At 41.3% G+C, this 20,676-nt stretch overlaps 1 pseudogene; it reads right to left on the reverse strand.

Moving 5' to 3' along the window:
- Nucleotides 1-15,860: 15,860 nt before the first annotated feature.
- LOC103217347 (leucine-rich repeat-containing protein 2-like) lies at nt 15,861-17,502 on the reverse strand (annotated as a pseudogene).
- Between the last annotated feature and the right edge of the window lie 3,174 nt (nt 17,503-20,676).

The following is a 20,676-nucleotide window of genomic DNA, read 5'->3' on the forward strand; positions in this document are numbered from 1 at the left end:
TTTTAGTATCAGTTTGTCAATTTCTACAAAACAGCCTGCAGAGTTTTTTTTATTGCATTGAATCTATAGATCAGTTGGGGAGAACTGACATCTTAGCAATGTTGCATTTCCAACTCCATGAACAAAGTATAACTTTTCTTTATTTAGGTCTTCTTTAATTCCTTTCAACAGTGTTATGTCATTTTTAGTGTACTTGTTTTGTGGGTCTTTAGACAAAAACATAGTTTTGATGCTATTATAAATGCTTCTTTTTCTTAAAAAGTCAGATCTTTAAATTGTATTAAGTCATCTTTAACTATAGAATATTTGAGTATATAAGAGTATGGCTGTGGCCGGGCACGGTGGCTCACGCCTGTAATCTCGGTACTTTGGGAGGCCGAGGCAGGTGGATCACTTGAGGTCGAGAGTTCGAGACCAGCCTGGCCAACATGGTGAAAACCCATCTCTACTAAAAATACAAAAATTAGCCGGGCATCGTGGTGCATGCCTGTAATCCCAGCTACTCAGGAGGCTGAGGCGGGAGAATCACTTGAACCTGGGAGGCAGGGGTTGCAATGAGCTGAGATTTTGCCACTGTACTCCAGCCTAGATGACAGAGCAGGACTCCATCACACACACACACACAAGAAAAACAGAAAGAAAAAAAAAAGAATATGGCTGTATGTTGTGGGTGTGGATGTGTTATGTGTTTTAATGTCAGGAATCTGTAAAAGTTTCCATACTTCTGGTTCTTTTATATATTTTTTTCAAGATGGGGTCTGGCTCTGCCGCCCAGGTTGGAGTGCAGTGGTGCAATCGTGGCTCTCTGCAACTTCTGCCTCCTAGGCTCAAGCGATCCTCCTTCCTTCTGAGCCTTCTGAGTAGCTGGGGCTACAGGCACATACCACCATGCCTGGCTAATTGTGTGTATGTGTGTGTGTGTATTTTGTGTGTGTGTGCGTATGTGAAGATAGGGTTTCACCATGTTGCCCAGACTGGTTTTAAACTCCTGAGCTCAAGTAATCCGCCCGCCTCAGCCTCCCAAAGTGCTGGGATTACAGACGTGAGCCACCATACCCAGCCTGGTTTTGTTTGTTAGGGCTAAGAAGTAGAATAAATAGTTTTAGTGGAATGGCTTCATCCAAATGGCTAAGCATTCAGACCTTATTTATAGTTATACCTTCCAAACTATAAAGAAACTTAATTCTCTTTGCTGTCTCTGTCTCTCTCTCTTTTTTTTTTTTTTTTTTTTTTGAGACAGAGTCTTGCTCTGTCACCCAGGCTGGGGTACAGTGGCATTATCATAGCTCACAGCAGCTGACAACTCGTGAGCTCAAGTTACCCTCTTGACTTATCCTTTTAAGTAGCTGGGACTACAGGCACACCACCACGCCTGACTAAGAAGAAAAAGGTCTCCTTATGTTGCTTAGGCTGGTCTCGACTTCCTGGACTCAAATGATCCTTGCATCTTGGCCTCCCAAAGTACTAGGATTATAGGTGTGTGCCACCACTGCACCCGGCCTTCTTTCTTTTTCTAACTAAGAAACTCATGAACAATATATGTATATTTCAGTGGGAATTTTGGAGCCAACTTCTATTTTCTATTTTTCTGTTGAATAAAAACATTTCCAGCTTTCCATCCCAATCCTGGAAGGTGCTTAACAAATATTTGTTTTGAAGGAATGTATCATTAGCACATGAAGTGCAAAGGCTCTCTGGGAAGATGCTTTCTGCAGTTGGAGGAGTCAAGTTCTTTTATCAAAGCTTTGCCTGGGTTTTATAATTTCACACAGTTTAGTTGTACTCACTACTTGGTATTTCAAAGAACCTTTAAAATGAGAGACACTTGAAGATGCTTAAATTTTGATGGAAAGGAGCCAGTAGAGAGGGATTAAAGTTAAGAAAAGGAAAAAGCAGTAACAAGCTCTCTGAGAAAACAGAGGAGAATGGAATCCAGGGTACCGATGGAGGGGTTGGCATTACGTGGGAGGGGAGTGAAGTTGAAGGAACGTGGGTTATAGATACAGTGTAGGCTGTAAGTGTCTTGCCAAAACATTGATAGACCCAGATTAATGGTGCCTCCTTTCTCTGAGAATGAGGAATAGGGTGGTAACGCAGGAGAACAGGAAAGTTCTGTAGGGAGAGTCCAGTAGAGAAAAATAGCATCATATTCTACACTGTTAATGAGAGGTTTATGTTTAGACGACAAAATCATTCTGTTTTCTTCTCCCCACCACTATCCAAAACCTTTGCCAAGATGTTGGCAAGAGCTAAAGTCATCTGAAGCTTGCCTGGAGCTAGAGGATGGCTCATTCATATGGTTCTTGACAGAAGGCCTCACTTACTCCTGTGGGAGTTTTCAGTTCCTCACCCAGGAGGGCCTCTCCATAGGACTGCTTGAGTGTCCTCACGACATGGCAACTGCTTTCCCCAGAGTCAGTGCTTCAAGGGAGAGCAAGGATGAAGACACAGTGACTTTTATGACCCAGTCTCTAACAGCAGGACCCATCATTTTCATCATATGCTATTTGTCATTAAGTCCAGCAAGCTATCAAGGAGAGGGGAATTAAATGCCACCTCCTAAAGGGAAGAATTCCAAAGAATCTGTGAAGATATTTTAATATCACCACAGAGCTAATATTATTTCCTTATGGTAGTGCAGAGAGCAAAGCTTTGTAAAAGGACTTCTAGTGGCCAGGCATGGTGGTTCATGCCTGTAATCCCAGCACTTTGGGAGGCCGAGGTGGGCGGATGACCTGAGGTCAATAGTTCGAGACCAGCCTGGCCAACATGGTGAAGCCCTGTATCCACTAAAAATACAAAAATTTGCCAGGCGTGGTGATTGGCACCTGTAATCCCAGCTACTCAGGAGGCTGAGACAGGAGAATCACTTGAACCCTGGAGGTGAAGGTTGCAGTGAGCTGAGATCTTGCCACTGCACTCCAGCCTGGGCAACAAAGAGCAAAACTGTCTCAAAAAAAAAAAAAAAAAAGGACTTCCTCGTTTAAGTTCCTCACAAATGCCCATAACTTCCCACCTATCTTTTCTGGGGAAGATAGTGAAGAAACTGGCCTTACAGGGGCTGTTTTGTGCCAGACATGACTTGCTTTTCTACTTGTGAATGGGGAGTAATCCTCACTATGCTCTTCCTTCCCCTCCAAGCAGGCTGTGGTTCAGCTAGTGGTTAAAATAGCTCAACAACCTGCAATTGTAAATGTTGTAGAGCTATAGGAAGAGAGAAAAAGCTTGAAGTGGGTGTTATTTGCTCCCTCTGTGGTATACATAGCAATGGAAATGCCGAGTGGAATTACCAGAAGACATTGCTGCATGGCTCCTGGACCTGTCCAACCAAAGACCAGCACTCCATAGCCCCACAGCCAATGGGCATATGAGCATTCATGTTTTAATGAAAACACTTTCACTTTATAAAACTTTGGACTGTAGCATCCCTTAAGTAGCCAGAACTATTTGTATATTTAAACTATTTATTTTAAAATTTGATTTATAGGGATACATGAGAGAGAGATCGGCAGAACTCTAGGAGCCCATCAAAGTTATACAGCTTCCTAAAGCATCTGGTTTATAAGCAGCAAGTAGTTAAGTAGTGAAAGCATTGGGCTGATTCCAGGGCTGCCTTAGCTGACAATCTGAAGGGAAATTGAGTGCTGTACAAGATGGAGTCAAATTCTGATCTTTCTTCGAATGCCTATTGTCTGTTTTATCAAAGACATTCGATATTGACAGTGCAGGCTCTTGAGTCTCAATAAAATCTATTATTCACTTTCTTCTACCTCATCTGCAGACTGTTGACATTTTCTTTTATTTCAACACTGATGTTTTTCTTTTACATGGGAGATTTTAGCACTGATGTTGTAATTGCTTATCACACAGCTGGCCCCGTTATGATGTTCTCGTGAATGTCCCTTCATTTTCCTGATGGTCCTGTGATCCAATCTACAATCCATTTAAAAACAAAACATTTCATGTGCCATTTTATGCGGTGACTCTTTTGGAGTTCCATTTCAGCTTCATTAATATTGATGTGGTCTGTCTCCTTGCTTATTTCAGAAGATTCTTTTAAATTAATCTTCAGAATTTGCTGTGATTTGTTGCTGTTTTGTGCGTCAGCCCCAGTACAGCTTGTCTCTTGTTAATTTTGTTTTTCTTTATTTTTATGCGTCTGCTATGACTGTTCTCCTACTTGTACTACTGATGTGTGTCAGGTCCTTTATGGAATCCCGGTTTCGTCTCTGCCTTTCACGGTGATTTTCCATCATTAGGGACCTCTTGAATAAAAATGTAGCCCTTGTTTCTGACAGAGTCCATGTTCCTTTTCTTTTCTTTCTGTGTGATTTTCCATCATTATGGTTCTTAAATTTCTTGAATAGTGATATATACATGAACAAATGGACAGAGCAGTAATGGCTTCATCAGTGTTTTCTAAAACGTATCTGCAGCTTTGAGAGCACACAGTGCCACATTAGAATCTACTATGTATGTAAAAGAATTTTAAAGATAGATTTTGTGGTCTGTTGGTGACAGCGCTATGGTGCATTAATAATTCACATTCTTGCTTACAGCATCTGCTTGTTAGAATGCCAGTTCCATGGCAGCCAGATTGAAGATTAGCCTTAGGTCTGAAAGTCTTTGAGGAAAATAGGTACAACACTATCTCTGCTTTTCTTTCTATAACATTTTCAAAGGTAGCCAATATTTCCTTGACCAAGAGTACTAAACTGGCAATTGCACTAATTTCAAAAAATGAGGTAGACGAAGTCAGACTTTCCTAATTTGAGATATTTTGTCTGTTGGGTCAATTAATTTCATTGACCACTTCTGAATAAAATAACTTCCTACCTTCAGTTACAAAGAGGCAAGGGAATATTATAAGTGATAGAAGAACAGGATTTAGATCTAACAACTACTATTGACTAAATCCAAGTCAATAAATGCAATGAAATAAGAGGGTAAAGCTCAAGTATTGGCTGTCCAATCATTGCTATAAAAATGAGAAGAGAAAGTAATACTAAAATAAGACATGCAAAATACGCTTTTCACCATTGGTTAAATATGCTTGCTTCATGTTCAGAAAACCAATTACCAAGTGAATAATTCAGACTCAGCTCAAGCAGTTTGCTCTTTGAAAATGCCCCGTTTAAACTGTAAAAACCTATAGCCAGCAGGTCATTCAGAGAGTTATACAAATCTATGATGCTCAAGTGATTACAAATTAAGTGAAAAAGATTTAGTGGTTTCCCTTAGATGAAAACCAGTGTAACTTGGACTTGAACCTAGAAACCAGAAAATTCTGAATCTTCAGTTTTATTGTTAATACTGTATTTCATTACAATTATATTAGTTCTTTTATCAATACTTTCCATATTTTAAATGGAAGCAAAAATACAAAAAATTAGCCGGGTGTGGTGGCAGACGCCTGCAGTCCCAGCCACTCAGGAGGCTGAGGCAGGAGAATCGCGTGAACCCGGGAGGCGGAGCTTGCAGTGAGCCGAGATCACACCACTGCACTCCAGCCTCGGTGACAGTGCGAGACTCTGTCTCAAAAAAAAAAAAAAAGGCAGCAGGAAAAATGCCTAGAAAACAAATAGATGTTCAAATGCAAAATAACAAGTTGGATCCTTGTCTTACAAGACATAAAAAAAATTAATTCAAAATGAATCAAAGACCTAACTGTAAGAGCTGACACGATAAAAGTCTTAGAAGAAAACATAAAGTAAATCTTCATGATCTTGGGTTAGGCAATGACTCCTTAGCTATGACACATAAAGTACCAGCAACAAGAAGAAGTAGATAAATTAGACCTCAACAAAATTAAAAACAATTATATTTCAAAGGACATCATCAAGAAAGTGAAAAGACAAACAAAAAAAATAGAAGAAAGTGTTTACAAACCATATATATGATAAAGGTCTAGTATCTAGAATATATAAAGAACTCTCACGGCTCGGTAATCAAAAGACAGCCCAATTTTTTTTCTTTTTTATTTTCTTGAGATGGAATTTCGCTCTTAATGCCCAGGCTGGAGTGCAATGGCGTGATCTCGGCTCACTGCAACCTCTGCCTCCCAAGTTCAAGCAATTCTCCTGCCTCAGCCTCCCCGAGTAGCTAGAATTACAGGCATGTGCCACCAAGCCCAGCTAATTTTGTATTTTCAGTAGAGACGGGCTATCTCCATGTTGGTCAGGCTGGTCTCGAACTCCCAACCTCAGGTGATCTGCCCACCTTGGCTTCCCAAAGTGCTGGGATTACAGGCATGAGCCACCACACCTGACTGACAGCCCAATTTTTAAATGGACAAAGGAATCAATAAACTTTTCTCCAAAAAAAATATACAAAAGGGCAAAAAGCACATAAATGATGTTTAACTTTAATCGTTAGGGAACTTCAAATCAAAACCACAATTAGACACCACTTCACAACTACAAGGATGGCTATAATAAAAAGGATGGACAATAACAAGTGCTGACAAGGATGTGAAGAAATTGGATCTTTCATACATTGATGGTGGCAATGTAAAATAATACGACTACTTTGAAAAACACTGGCAATTTCAAACAGTTAAACATAGAACTACCATATAAGCCAGCAATTTCACTTTTAGGTAGATACCTAAACTAATTAAAACACATCTTCACACAAAAACTTGTACCTTGAATGCTTACTTGAAGTAAGCATATTAATAACTTTTTTTGAGAATTCTTAAATTATGTGATAAATCAGACATAAAGAATCAGAAAGTGGTGAATACTCTCAGTTCATAGTCCTCCTTTGAAGTTCCCAGGAATGCTCTCAATTCAGTGCTACAATTCCTTTCTTCCTGCTCCCAACAGACAAGGCCATCAAATTAGCAGAACAATTTCTGGTGAGCAGCTGAATTCTAGGGCTACCATCTGGGCTTCTGGCTCTTGGCACGAGGTGACAGATTCCTGATGCAGATGCCTCCAATGATCCTAACAGCTCTCATTGTGGTAGCCTCCATTACTATATAGTCCACCGCTAAGTCTGAAGGCCTGAAAATGGGTCTCATACAGCACTCTTCACGTTACCACCCTTTTTTTCACCATTATGACTTAAGGATCACCTTCCCACCGATGCAGATTTGCTCCTTATATGGGGAGGGTCTGAACAGTAAAGTGATTTACATGATGCTGATCCTTTCATCTACTGCAAAATAGGCTGCAGAAGGCCAGCAGCAGACACATTGCAGTCCTGTGTGGCACTTCAAAGGAGACAGGATAGTTGGGTGCAACTTCCAGAAATTCATCCAAATTAATTTGTAGTATTCACCAATCTTCAAATGGATCTTCTAGAATCAAATGCCTCCTGGATATTATCTTTGTGACAGCAGAAAGAGAACGTGCAGGGAGCAATATATATTCATTATCCTTTAAAAGAAAAAGTCTGCTGGGATAGGAAGGACTGTGGAACAGCTGTTTTCTCCCCAGTTTTACACATAAAAGAATTCTATATGTAAAACACCTGTAGAGCATGGATTATCTAGTATGTTTATTATAGATCCACTACCCAACGTGTTGTTTATCCTATCATGAGCCTGAGCAAACACTTACAACATATGAAACCTACCATCTGTAGACCTGGAATCTGGCCACCACTGGAAACATTTGGTAGCTCTGAAAATATTGCGTTTTATTCTTTGATGTTGCCTATGCAAGAGTGAATTAATTCTCCCCAACCAATAGAATGAAGTCAGATTAGGAACAGGTTCAGGTTGGTGTATCTAGCTCATAGAAATTTCCAGGCCACAATAATTTTTTTTAATGGGGTCTCATTCTGCCGCCCAGGCTAGAGTGCAGTGACATGATCTTGCCTCACCGCAACCTCCATCTCCCAGACTCAAGCAATCCTCCCACCTCAGCTTCTCGAGTATTTGGGACCACAGGTGCACGTCACCACACCTGGCTAATTTTTTGTATTTTTGGTTGAGATGGAGTTTTGCCACGTTTCCCAGGCTGGTCTCGAATTCCTGAGCTCAGGTGGTCCACCTGCTTCGGCTTCCCAAAGTGCTAGGATTACAGGCATGAGCCACTGCATCCACCTAAGAAAGACTTTTTAAACTTCTTAAACATGCAAGTAATTTTACCTGGACCAAGCAAGAATACTTAACCCAGAAACTAAAGTATCTAATGAAAAAGGACAGAGAGAAAGATGACCCAGCCTTCCCCAAGGAGGCAGACTTGAGCTCATTTATCCCGAGTGAAGAGAAAGTACCCCAAAAAAGCAAAATGTCTATTTGGAGCAGAAGGTCCTATCATGGTACAAAAGCAAGGAAAATAAAAACTTTCATGTCTTTAATCACAGTGACACCTGCCCACAAAATATTGTGATCAAGTAAGTTTCTCAGAGTCTGGCTAAGTATCAACTCCTTCTCCCTGGAGAAGGGCAGGAGATTTCCCTTGCCTTTTTAAGAGTTTGGAGGCCAGGAACGGTGGCTCATACCTGTAATCCCAGAACTTTGGGAAGCTGAGGTAGCCTGACAACTTGAGGCCAGGAGTTCGAGGCCAGCCTGGCCAACATGGAAAAACCCCATCTCTACTAAACACACACACACACACACACACACACACACACACACACACAAAGCTGGTACGTGCCTGTAATACCAGCTACTTGGGAGGCTGAGACACAAGAATCATTTGAGCCTAGAAGGCGGAGGTTGCAGTGAGCCGAGATCCCACCACTGCACTTCAGCCTGGGCCACAAAGTGAGATTCTGTCTCAAAAAAAAAAAAAAAAGTTTATAAAACACAAATTCCTTATCGAAAAGACTAGCTTTCAACCCAGGTTGGCTTTGACTAACACAGCCCTTCTTCCACGCTTTGCTCCTGCCCAGTCTTAGTTAGATACTTGGTGAAACTGCTCAGGCAGCTAGCCAGTGCAAGATCTGGCCAGGTACCAATACTAGAACTGACAGAAATTTCTGTCTCTTCCAGAAATTACCTGCTGGTTCTTATCACAAGGTATAGGTCCAAGGCCCTAGCCAGTTTCACCAGCCACCTTGTCTCTTGAGTGCTGCCTTTTACCAACCCCTAGAAAAGGAAGGGAGAAAATTCCTTCTCTGGTTTCAAAATTTCTTGTTTGAGTTGATTTTTGTGTATGGCATTTGATAAGGATCCAATTTCATAATTTTGCACATGGACATCCAGTTTTCTCAATACCACGTATTGAAGAGACTATCCTTTCCTCATCGTGTATCCTTGGCACTGTTGTCAAACATTGTACATATAAAGTTGAACAGAAATAAGTTCATACATATAAAGTTGATTTTATGTGTGATTTTATATGTATGAATTTATTTCTTGACTTTTTTTGAGATGGAATCTCGCTTTGTTACCCAGGCTGGAGTGCAGTGGTGCGATCTCGGCTCACTGCAAGCTCCGCCTCCTGGGTTCATGCCATTCTCCTCCTTCAGCCTCCTGAGCAGCTGAGAAAACAGATGCCCACCACCACGTTCACCTAATTTTTTTGTATTTTTAGTGGAGATGGGGTTTCACTGTGTTAGCCAGGATGGTCTCAATCTCCTGACCTTGTGATCCACCCACCTCAGCCTCCCAAAGTGCTGGGATTACAGGCTTGAGCCACTGCGCCCGGCCTCTTGACTATTCTTTCCATTAGTCTATGTCTGGCTTTAAGCCAGTACTATACTGTTTTGATTACTGTAGCTTTGTAATATATCTTGAAATCAGAAAATGTGAGGCCTCTGGCTTTGTTTTTCTCACCCAAGATTGCTTGGTTATTCAGTCTTTTGTGGTTCCATATGAATTTTGGGATTCTTTTTTCCTATTTCTGTAAAAATAAAAGCCACTGGGATTTTTTTTTTTTTCTTCTGAGATGGAGTTTCACTCTGTTGCCCAGTTGGAGTGAAGTGGGATGATCTTGACTCACTGCAACCTTCACCTCCCAGGTTCAAGCGATTCTCATGCCTCAGCCTCTGGAGTCGCTGGGATTACAGTCATGTGCCAGCACACCTGGCTAAGTTTTGTATTTTTAGTAGAGATGGGGTTTCACCCTGTTGGCCACGCTGGTCTCAAACTCCTGACCTCAGGTGATCCACCTGCCTTGGCCTGCCAAAGTGCTGGGATTACAGTTGTGAGTCACCATGCCCGGCTGCCATTGGGATTTTGACAGGGATTTCAACTAATTTATAGATTGCTTTGACTAGCATTGACATTTTAATAACATTAATTCTTCCAGTCTCTAAACACAAGATATCTTTTCATTTATTTGTGTCTTCTTTAATTTCTTTCATCAATGTTTTATAGTTTTTGGTGTACAAAGTTTTCATCTCCTTAGCTAAGTTTATTTCCAAGTATTTTATTCTTTTGATGCTATTGTAAATGGAATTGTTCTCTTAATTTCCTTTGTGAATAGTTCATTGTTAGTGTATAGAAATGCAACTGATTTTTGCATGTTGATTTTGCATCTTGTAAATTTCCCAAATTCATTTATTAGTTTTAACAGTTTTTTTGTTGTCTTTAGGTCTTTAGTGCCTACTATATATAAGATCATGTCATCTGCAAACAGAAATTGTTTTACTTCTTCATTTCCAATTTGGATGCCTTTTATTTCTTTTTCTTTTTCTTGCATAATTGCTGTGACTAGGACTTCTAGTACTGGTAACCTTAACTGTAACTCTTCTATTAATAGTACTATTCCAGTACTCTCCCACTATGGTGAGAGTGGGCATCTGAAACAATAACACTTCTAGAAGAAAGCATAGGGGAAAAGCTTTTGGACATTGTTCTTGGCAATGTTTTCTTGGATATGACACTGCAAGCACAGGCAATAAAAGCCAAAACATACAAGTGGAATTACATCAAACTAAAAAGCTTTTTCACAACAAAGGAAACAATCAACAAAATGACAAGGCAACCTACAAAAAGAAAAAAAGTGTTTGCAAACCATATATCTGATAAGGGGTTAATATTTAAAATATATAAGGAACACCTACAACTTAACAGCAAAAACAAAAACTAAAAACAATTCATCTTTAAAATGGGCAAAAGATCTGAATAGCTATTTCTCCAAAGAAGACATACAAATGGCCAACAGGTATATGAAAAAGTGCTTAACTTAACTAACCATCAGGGAAATGCAAATCAAAACCACAATGAGATATTACTCACACATATTAGAATGATCATTATAAAACAAAACAAAACAAAAAAACAAAAGTGTTGGTGAAATAGAGAGAAAAGAAGACCCCCATACATTGTTAGTGGGAATGTAAATTGGTATAACCACTATGGAAGACAGTATGGAAATTCCTAAAAAAATTAAAAAGAGAACTACCATATGATCCAACAATCCCACTTCTGAGTATATATTTCTAAAGGAACTGAAATCAGTATGTCAAAAAAGTCTGCAAATATGTACATATTGCCATATATCCAAAAAACATATATGGAAGTAACCTAAATATCCATCAGTGGATAAATGGATAAAGAAAGTATGGTATATGCATAAAATAGGACATTATTCAGCCTTAAAAAATAAAGAAACCCTGCCATTTGCAATAATATGGATGAACCTGGGGCATATTATGCTAAGTGATATAAGCCAGACATGGAAAAACAAATAACTGCCTGATCCCACTTATATGAGGAATCTTGGATAGGAACACTCATCGGAGCAGAGAGCAGCATGGTGGTTCACAGAAACTGGTAGAAGGGGAAATGTGAAGTTGTTGGTCAAAGGGTACAAATTTTCAGTTACACAACATGAATAAATTCTGGAGATCTACTATACAGCACAGTGCCTATAGTTAACAGTACTGTAATGTATACTTAGATATTTGCTAGGAGGGTAGGTCTTATGTTAACTGTTCTTAGCACAAAAAATAATAATAAATAAATAAAGGGAGAGGAAGAAAACTTTTGGAGGTGATAGATATGTTTATGGCCTGGATTGTAATGATGGTTTCATGAGCGTATACATATTTCCAAATTAATTATTATATACATTTAGTATGTACAGTTTTTGTGTCTCAATCATACCTCCATAAAGTGATTTTTAAAAATTCCTTAGAGCAATCCTGTATTGACTGGCTAGTCAGTCCTTTCACGCTGAGGAAGATGAGCTGTACCTTTGTCATTTGACCCTCTTTCTCCTTCCCTTTTGGGGTTTCTGAAGCCCTTTGCTGGTGTATTGTGAAGTCTTTTAAGGAACATTTGCTTCCTCAGCAATGTCATTCATCCAAGTTTCCATAGTGAGTGTTCCATCTTATGTCAGCATCCCACCAGGGCAAGCAGAGGAATTTATGACCCTTCAAGTTCAAAGTTTATGCCTCTCTGTTGGTTCATCCACTCAGTTCCTCATTTTTATCTCTCGGAAACCTCAAACTCTTCACTCATGTGCCTGGGAGAGATCAGAGGCAAGTTCTTAAGCCCAAAGAACAATCTCACCTTTACCTACTGTACCAGGTCTACCTATTACCCAGAATCTCTTTGATGACTCATCTCACCCAATAATAATGATTGACACTTTTCTCTCTAAAGATAACATGAGAGTTTGGGAAGTGATTCTCCCATATGCACTAAAAAACAAAATTAAGCAACAGTATCAGAAAGTTCATCATATCATAACGGAAACTGAAAAACAGGGTGCCATCAAGCAACAGATGAAAATTAAGGTATTTAAAACTATGGTGGGGCTCAATCTCTTTCAAAAACATATAAAATCTGATATCATACCAAAATTCTTGAAGCACAAATGAAAACTTAAACAATCTGTGTGGTGGCCAGGTGCAATGGCTCACGCCTGTAATGCCAGCACTTTGGGAGGCTGAGGTGGGCGGATCACTTGAGGTCAGGAGTTCGAGACCAGCCTGGCTAACATGGTGAAACTCCGTTTCTACTAAAAATACAAAAATTAGCCAAGAGTGGTGGTGGCCACCTGCAATCCCAGTTACTTGGGAGGCTCAGGCGGGAGAATCACTTGAACCTGGGAGGCAGAGGTTGCAGTGAGCCAAGGTAGTGCCACTGCATACCAGCCTGGGCAACAGAGTGAGACTCAGTCTCAAAAAACAAACAAACAAAAAATCTGTGTGGTAGCTGAGCTCATCAAAAACAGTTCCAGCTGGGCACAGTGGCTCACACCTGTAATCTTTGGGAGGCTGTGGTGGGAGGATTGCTTGGGCCTAGGAGTTTGGGAAGAGCCTGGGAAACACAGGAAGACTCCGTCTCTCCAAAAAATTTGAAAATTAGCCAGGTGTGATGGTGTGCACCTGTAGTCCCAGCCACTCAGGAGGTTGAGGTGGGAGGATTGCCTGAGCCTGGGAGGTTGCAGCTGTAGTAAGCCATGATGGCCCCACTGCCCTCCAGCCTGAGCAACAGAGCAAGACCCTGTCTCAAAAGAAAACCAAACAGGCCGAGTGTGGTGGCTCATGCCTGTAATCCCAGCAGTTTGGGAGGCCAAGGCAGGTAGATCACTTGAGGTCAGGAGTTCAAGACCAGCCTGGCCAACATGGTGAAACCCCATCTCTAACTAAAAACACAAAAATTATCTGGGCGTCGTGGTGTGCACCTGTAATCCCAGCTCCTCAGGAGGGTGAGGCAGGAGAATCACTTGAACATGGGAGGCAGAGGTTGCAGTGAGCTGAGATTGCACCATTGCACTCCAGCCTGGACAACAGAGCAAGACTCCATCTGAAAAAAAAAAAAAAAAAAGACAAACAACTGGCCACAGTGCTCAAGCCTGTAATCCCAGCACTTTAGGAGGCCAAGGTGGGTGGACCACTTGAGGTCAGGAGTTCAAGACCAGCTTGGCCCAACATGGTGAAACCCTGTTTCCACTAAAAATACAAAAAAAAAAAAATTAGCCAGGTGTGGGGGTGCACACCTGTAGTCCCAGCTACTGGGGAGGGTGAGGCAAGAGAATCACTCAAACCTGGGATGCAGAGGCTGCAGTGAGCTGAGAACACACCACAACTCTGCAACGTGGGCAAGAGAGCAAAACTCTGTCTCAAAAAAAAAAAAAAAAAAGACAACCAACCAAACAAAAAACAGTTCTCTGCCCAAGACATGAGATGTGTGTGGCATCAGGGTAACAGCTAGCTCCTGTCTGATAAGCTAAAGTGGTGGCGCAGGATGATTACACCCAGAAGAATTGCTATAAGGATATACACTGGCATTCTGCTTCAAGGTGGCATCTCAGTAGAACACTGGAAAAACATCAGTGGCAGTGCTTCCTGAGAAAAGATTTTGAGTGGAGGATAAATATTAAGGGACAAAGTTACAAATAGTAACAAGGACTGTGAAGGGTGGTGGCTGCTATACATTTTAAAAAGAACATGTGAGCCATATGTGGGAAGAAATGCTTTGAGCTTTGCTGTTATAGAGAATGGGCATTTCTTTGGCAGAACTAGTGATTGGTCCTGTTAAGGAGGCTTTTCTCCCCTATCTTTCCACCTAAAAAACCTTGAGTAGCAAGGGTTTGTATTTCACTATAAGATGCATGATTCTGAAATTGAAAGCGCGGTGATAAAAACTGAAAGGATATTACATAGACCACCAGGTTGGTCTTATTTGAATGCTGGGATCAGAACAGTCTATTGAATTATTTCTTCATTCAATATATCTCTTTCAATAACTGTGGAAGATTGCATTTTTGTTCTCGATTATTCCCCACACTTGCCGTAAGAGAATTTTATATCCTACATATTTCTATGTGGCTTGCAGTACCTTCCTACAGGTGCAGACTTCCCCACTCTCTTAACGTTAGGTTTACCCATGCAATTTCCTTCAGCCAATGAAATGTGAAGCATAAGCCATGTGTACCATCGAAACAGGAGTAAAAGAGACATTGCGTGGCTTAGCCGTTGTACTCTTTTTCCTCTGTCACGGTAACAAATGTCTTTAATGGGTGTTACTCTGTCAACCTAGATTCTGAAATGAATACCCATTGAGCCAAGCTGCAGCTGACATGTACCAAGAGGGAGAAATAAACCTTTGTTGTCATAAACCATTGAGATTTGGGGGTGTTTCTTATTGCCACATAAACTAGCAAGAGCTCATTAATACAATAATCTTACAAATTAGCACAGGAGCCATCCACTCACAGTAGTTATCAAGTATACAATATACATATTCCAGATGAAGTGCCAGAGTCCAAATTGCTAAGATAAAAACATGCTTCACAAAGAAATGTAATTGATATTAATCTTAATTTTCCACCTACGACTTTTTTTCACCTATTTGGTAGGTTGATAACAGGTTGTAGAGTATAATATTTCCAGCTTCTCCATGTTCATTAAAAAAAGATCTCCATTGTACTCCATCAAATTAAGACTGTAATTAACCTAACATGTCTCCAAATAAAAACCAACTTTTTCTGCTAACTTTTAAGGAAATTCTCACTTACATTCAAAGATTCCTAATTCCAGAGGTAAGAAAACAATTTGCATTTGTGACTTTGAATAAACAATTCAGTTGACCTCCAACCTTCCCAACAGTTTCAAAAGCAAAATCATACATTAGAATACCACACAAAAGCACTAGGAGCCAGACAACATTCCACAGGTTTTAACAGCCAATGAAACTCCAGACCATAATTAGTTCCTCTCTCAGTATTTTATCCTAAGAGCCTAAGAAATTTTTACAATTTCTAGGCTTGACATCTTTTAAGGCCAAATAAAGTAGCCTCATTTATTTTTACTTTTTAAAAAAATTTTTTTGGAGGGAGGTATTCATATATTTGACATTTGAAAATCACTTGTCTTAACCACTATGATAGTTTCTAGACTTTGTCCTTAAGCACAAGCCATTCTTCCTATATGACATGACCCATAACACAAAAACTGAAAGCTCCACAGAATAGTGAGACTTTGCTGTCTTCTGATGGATAATATCAAAGTTGAAGGCTAAAAGACCCTTTGGTGGTACAGCTTGGGAAGATTCTCTTTCCTTAAGATCTTCAATATAGGCTTTCACACATTCTTGTTTCTTTTGAGACAGAGCCTCACTCTGTCACCTGGACGGGAGCGTGGAGGCACAGTCTCGGCTCCCTACAACCTTTGCCTTCTGGGTTCAAGTGATTCTCCTGCCTCAGCCTCCGGAGTAGCTGGGATTACAGGTGCATGCCATCACGCCCCATTAATTTTTGTATTTTTAGTAGAGACGAAGGTCTCACTATGTTGGCCAAGCTGGTCTCAAACTCCTGACCTCAAACGATCCACCCACCTTGGCTTCCCAAAGTGCTGGGATTACAGGCATTAACCACCGCACCCAGCCTCATAAATTCTTTATCAAGGCTCACGCTTGTATTTCTAACACTTTGAGAGGCCGAGGTGGGCGGATCCCTTGAGCCCAGGAGTTCGAGACTGGCCTGGCCAACATGGCAAAACCCTGTCTCTACTAAAAATACAAAAATTAGCTGGGTGTGGTGGTGCACACCTCTGGTCCCAACTACTCAGGAGGCTGAGGTGGAAGAATCACTTGAACTCAGGAGGTGGAGGTTGCAGTGAGCTGAGATCATGCCACTGCACTCAAGCCTTGGTGACAGAGGAAGACTCTGTCAAAAAAAAAGGTAGGGGGGGATTGTTTGTAAGGCTCACAAATTTTAAAGGTGTGGAGGAGTCACAAAGGGCAGTTGAAAGCTCCACTAAGTGGTCCCCATTGATGACTAACAAAGTGCACTTCTTCAGGTTAAGCAAGGGGTAAGGAAGGTAGGTCAACTTGCTTTTATACAAGAGAAAGCCCAGCAGCTCTCCCAGCCTGTCTCTATCTTGTGGCAGGTCAGTCAGGTTATTGTTGCTGATATCCAACCACTGCAAATAGACATCCTCAGGACACAGATTGAGACACTGGAAAACTTGTTTGCTGAGATACCTACAAATGCAACTAGCTTCCAATTACTTAATTCAAAAGGCAGCTCTGTGAATTCTAGATTTCCAGAACAATCCAGTCCCTCTGTATTTCACAGTCTCCCAGCTCTGGAGGGATGCTCTTCAGATAGTTGAAACTCACATTGAGTTATTTCAAGTTCTTCAAACAACTGATTTTAGCTGGAAAATGTGAGATTTGTTTCTTTGGCAGATCCTGAATTCTCATCGCTTGAAACAGCTCAATATATGTAGGAGTGATTTGAATCGGGGTGTCGCATACATGCCATTCTCTCAGGTGCGTCTGCTCCTTCAACAAATCTGGCAGCTCCATCCAGTGCTCCCCAGAAAGTCCAAACACAAATGCACTGCTCCATTTGCCTCTGTCCTTGGGAAGTGAACTCTGCCTTGTGAGAGGCTTCCTTTCTATCTTTTCCAGAAGCCGCATGCTGTGAATGTCTATGAAGCCATTCTCGCAGCCAGTACTCAGCCTGGGAGATGCCTTTCCTCCTGCACTTGGCCTCAAGGGTTCACCCCTCATTTGTCTTTTCCGATGCATTCTTCTCAAGACTTTCTGCCTCCTTCTTCTGCCAAACTTGTGCTTCTTGACACAATTTTCCCACAAGGCTCTGACAACAGAATGTCAAATATGACCATGTTATGTCCCATTTTGGGAGCATGAAATTACCTGTGGGGAATGCGGATCTTTTCTGTGGGTTCTGGTCCTTGGGTGAAATGGGATTTTTTTGTGGCTGAAAGGCTAGCACCCTGAAGTTCTGGGCTGTCCTCAGCCCAGCCAATACCAACATCACCAGACTGAGGGCTCGGTTCCCTTCTGCCTTCTTTCTTTTTTAGAGACAGGATCTTGCTCTGTCACCTAGGCTGGAGTACAGTGGTGCGATCATAGCTCACTGTAGTCTCAAACTCCTGGCCTCAAGTGATCCTCCTGCCTTGGCCTCGCAAAACACTGGGATTATGGCTGCACCTGGCCACTCAATTTTTAAAGAAAGAATTTATTCTAAATCCTGTATCTATGCAATATCCAAACAATTCATCAAATCAATGAAAATGTTAGGCAATTCAGTTGTTTGATGCAACGTTGGCACAAACTGAGTCTCCAACTCCTGCCTTCAAGCGATCCTCCCACCTTGGCCCCCCAAAGCACTGGGATTATAGGTGTGAACCACTGTTCCTAGCTCTTTTTGTTTTCTTTAGGAAAAAACAAACAAAACAAACAAACAAAAATGGCTTGGTTTTATAACTACCAAATTGGAAAACTGGCTTGGCCTCTAGGCCAGACAGGTGTTATAATACTTCTACTGAGTTTAGTGTACTATTCAGTCACAGGTAGAGATCCTGGGGAATGCTGAACCCCCTTAGCCTCCCCTCCAAACAAACCAATGCTTTGTCCTATTGGTGTCTCACATTTTACTTCCATATATGCTGTAAACCTCATACTCCATTATTACTTTTGTTTAAACAACCATCTTTTTTATTTTGGGTTTTCTTTGCTTTTATTATTATTTTAAATGGACACATAGTAATTGTACATATTTATGAGGTTCAGTGTGATATTTAGATACATGTATACAATGTATAATTACCAGGTAATTAGCGTATCCATCACTTCAAATATCTATCATTTCTTTGTTTTGGGAACATTCAAAATCTGCTCTTGTAACTATTTGAAAATATACAATAAATCATTGTTAATTACGGTCTCCCTGTAGTGTTACAGAATACCAGGAATTATCCCCTCCCCACCTACCCATCTCTGCCTCTAGTAACCACTATTCTACTTTCTACCTCTAAGAGATCAACTTCGTAGCTTCCACATATGAGGAAGAACATACAGTATTTATCTTTGTGTGTCTGGATTATTTCACTTAACCTAACGACCTCCAAATTCATTCAGGTTGCTGTGAATGACAGAATTCTTTAACTTGTTATGGCAGTATTCCATTGTGCATATATACCATGCTTGCTTTCTTCTTTTTTTTTTTTTTTTTTTTGAGACAGAGTTTTGCTGTTGTTGCCCAGGCTGGAGTGCAGTGGTCTGATCTTGGCTCACTGAAGCCTTCGCCTCCCAGATTCAAGTGATTCTCCTGCCTCAGGCTCCGAGCAGCTGGGATTACAGGCATCCACCACCACATGCGGCTAATTTTTTGTATTTTTAGTAGAGATGGGGTTTCACCATGTTGGCCAGGCTGCTCTCGAACTCCTGACCTCAGGTGATCCACCTGCCTCAGCCTCCCAAAGTGCTAGAATTACAGGCATGAGCCACCGCCCCGGCCCTATACCATGCTTTATTTATTTTTATTTTTATATGAGATGGAGTCTCATCCTATCACCAGGCTGGAGTGCCGTGGCCCAATCTCGGCCCACTGCAACCTCCACCTCCCAGGTTCAAGCGATTCTGCTGCTTCAGCCTCCTGAGTAGCTGGGATTAGAGGCACCTGCCACCATGGCTGGCTAATTTTGCATTTTTAGTAGAGATGGGGTTTCTCCATGTTGGTCAGGCTGGTCTCAAACTCCTGACCTCAGGTGATCTGCCCGCCTCAGCCTCCCAAAGTGCTGGGATTACAGGCGTGAGCCACTGCGCCCCGCCTGTACCATGCTTTCTTTATCCATTCATCTGTTGATGGGTATCTAGGTGGATTCCATGTCTTAACTATTGTGAATACTGTTGCAGTAAAACATGGGAGTGCAGATATCTCTCTGACATATTAATGTCCTTTCCTTTGGATATATACCTAGATGTGGGATTGCTGGATCATATGGATCATATATGGTAGTTCTATTTTTAGGGGGTTTTTGTTTTGTTTTGTTTTTGTTTTTGAGACGGCATCTCACTCTGTTGCCCAGGCTGGAGTGCAGTGGCGCCATCTTGGCGCACTGCAACCTCTGCCTCCGGGGTTCAAGCGATTCTGCTGCCTCAGCCTCTTGGGTAGCTGGAATCACAGGCATCCGCCACCACGCCTGGCTAATTTTTTGTATTTTTAGTAGAGATGGGGTTTCACCATTTTGACCAGGCTGGTCTGGAACTCCTGACCTCAAGTGATCCACCTGCCTCGGCCTCTCAAACTTCTGGGATTACAGGCATGAACCACTGTGCCTGGCCTATTGTTAGTTTTTTGAGGAACCTCCATAATGTTTTCCATAATGACTGCTAATTTATATGGCTACCAACAGGGCATAAGAGTTCTCCTTTCTCACCGGGCGCGGTGGCTCACGCCTGTAATCCCAGAACTTTGGGAGGCCAAGGCAGGTGGATCACGAGGTCAGGAGATCAAGATCATCCTGGCTAATACGGTGAAACCCCGTCTCTACTAAAAATACAAAAAAAGTTAGCTGGGCGTTGTGGTGGGCGCCTGTAGTCCCAACTACTTGGGAGGCTGAGGCAGGAGAATGGCGTGAACCCAGGAAGCGGAGCTTGCCGTGAGCTGAGAGCATGCCACTGCACTGCAGCCTGGGCGACAGAGCGAGACTCCGTCTCAAAAAAAAAAAAAAAAAAAAAAAAAAAAAGGTGAGGTGTCCTTTCTCCACCTCCTTACAAGCATTTGTCGGGTATTTTTTTGTTTTTGTTTTTTTGTTTTTAATAATAGCCTTTCCAACTGGGGTGAGAGAACTTACTTTGGTTTTGATTTGCATTTCTCTGATGATTAGTAATGTTGAACATTTTTTCATATACCTGTGGGCCATTTGTATATCTTCTTGTATGAGATATATCAATTCAGCTCATTTGCCTATTTTTAAATTTTTGTTGTTGTTGTTGTTGCTGCTGCTGTTAAGTTGTTTGAGTTCTTTGTATATTCTGGCTATTAATCCCTGGTTGGATAAATA

This window comes from Chlorocebus sabaeus, chromosome 10, assembly GCF_047675955.1.
Source record: "Chlorocebus sabaeus isolate Y175 chromosome 10, mChlSab1.0.hap1, whole genome shotgun sequence".
Taxonomy (NCBI): domain Eukaryota; kingdom Metazoa; phylum Chordata; class Mammalia; order Primates; family Cercopithecidae; genus Chlorocebus; species Chlorocebus sabaeus.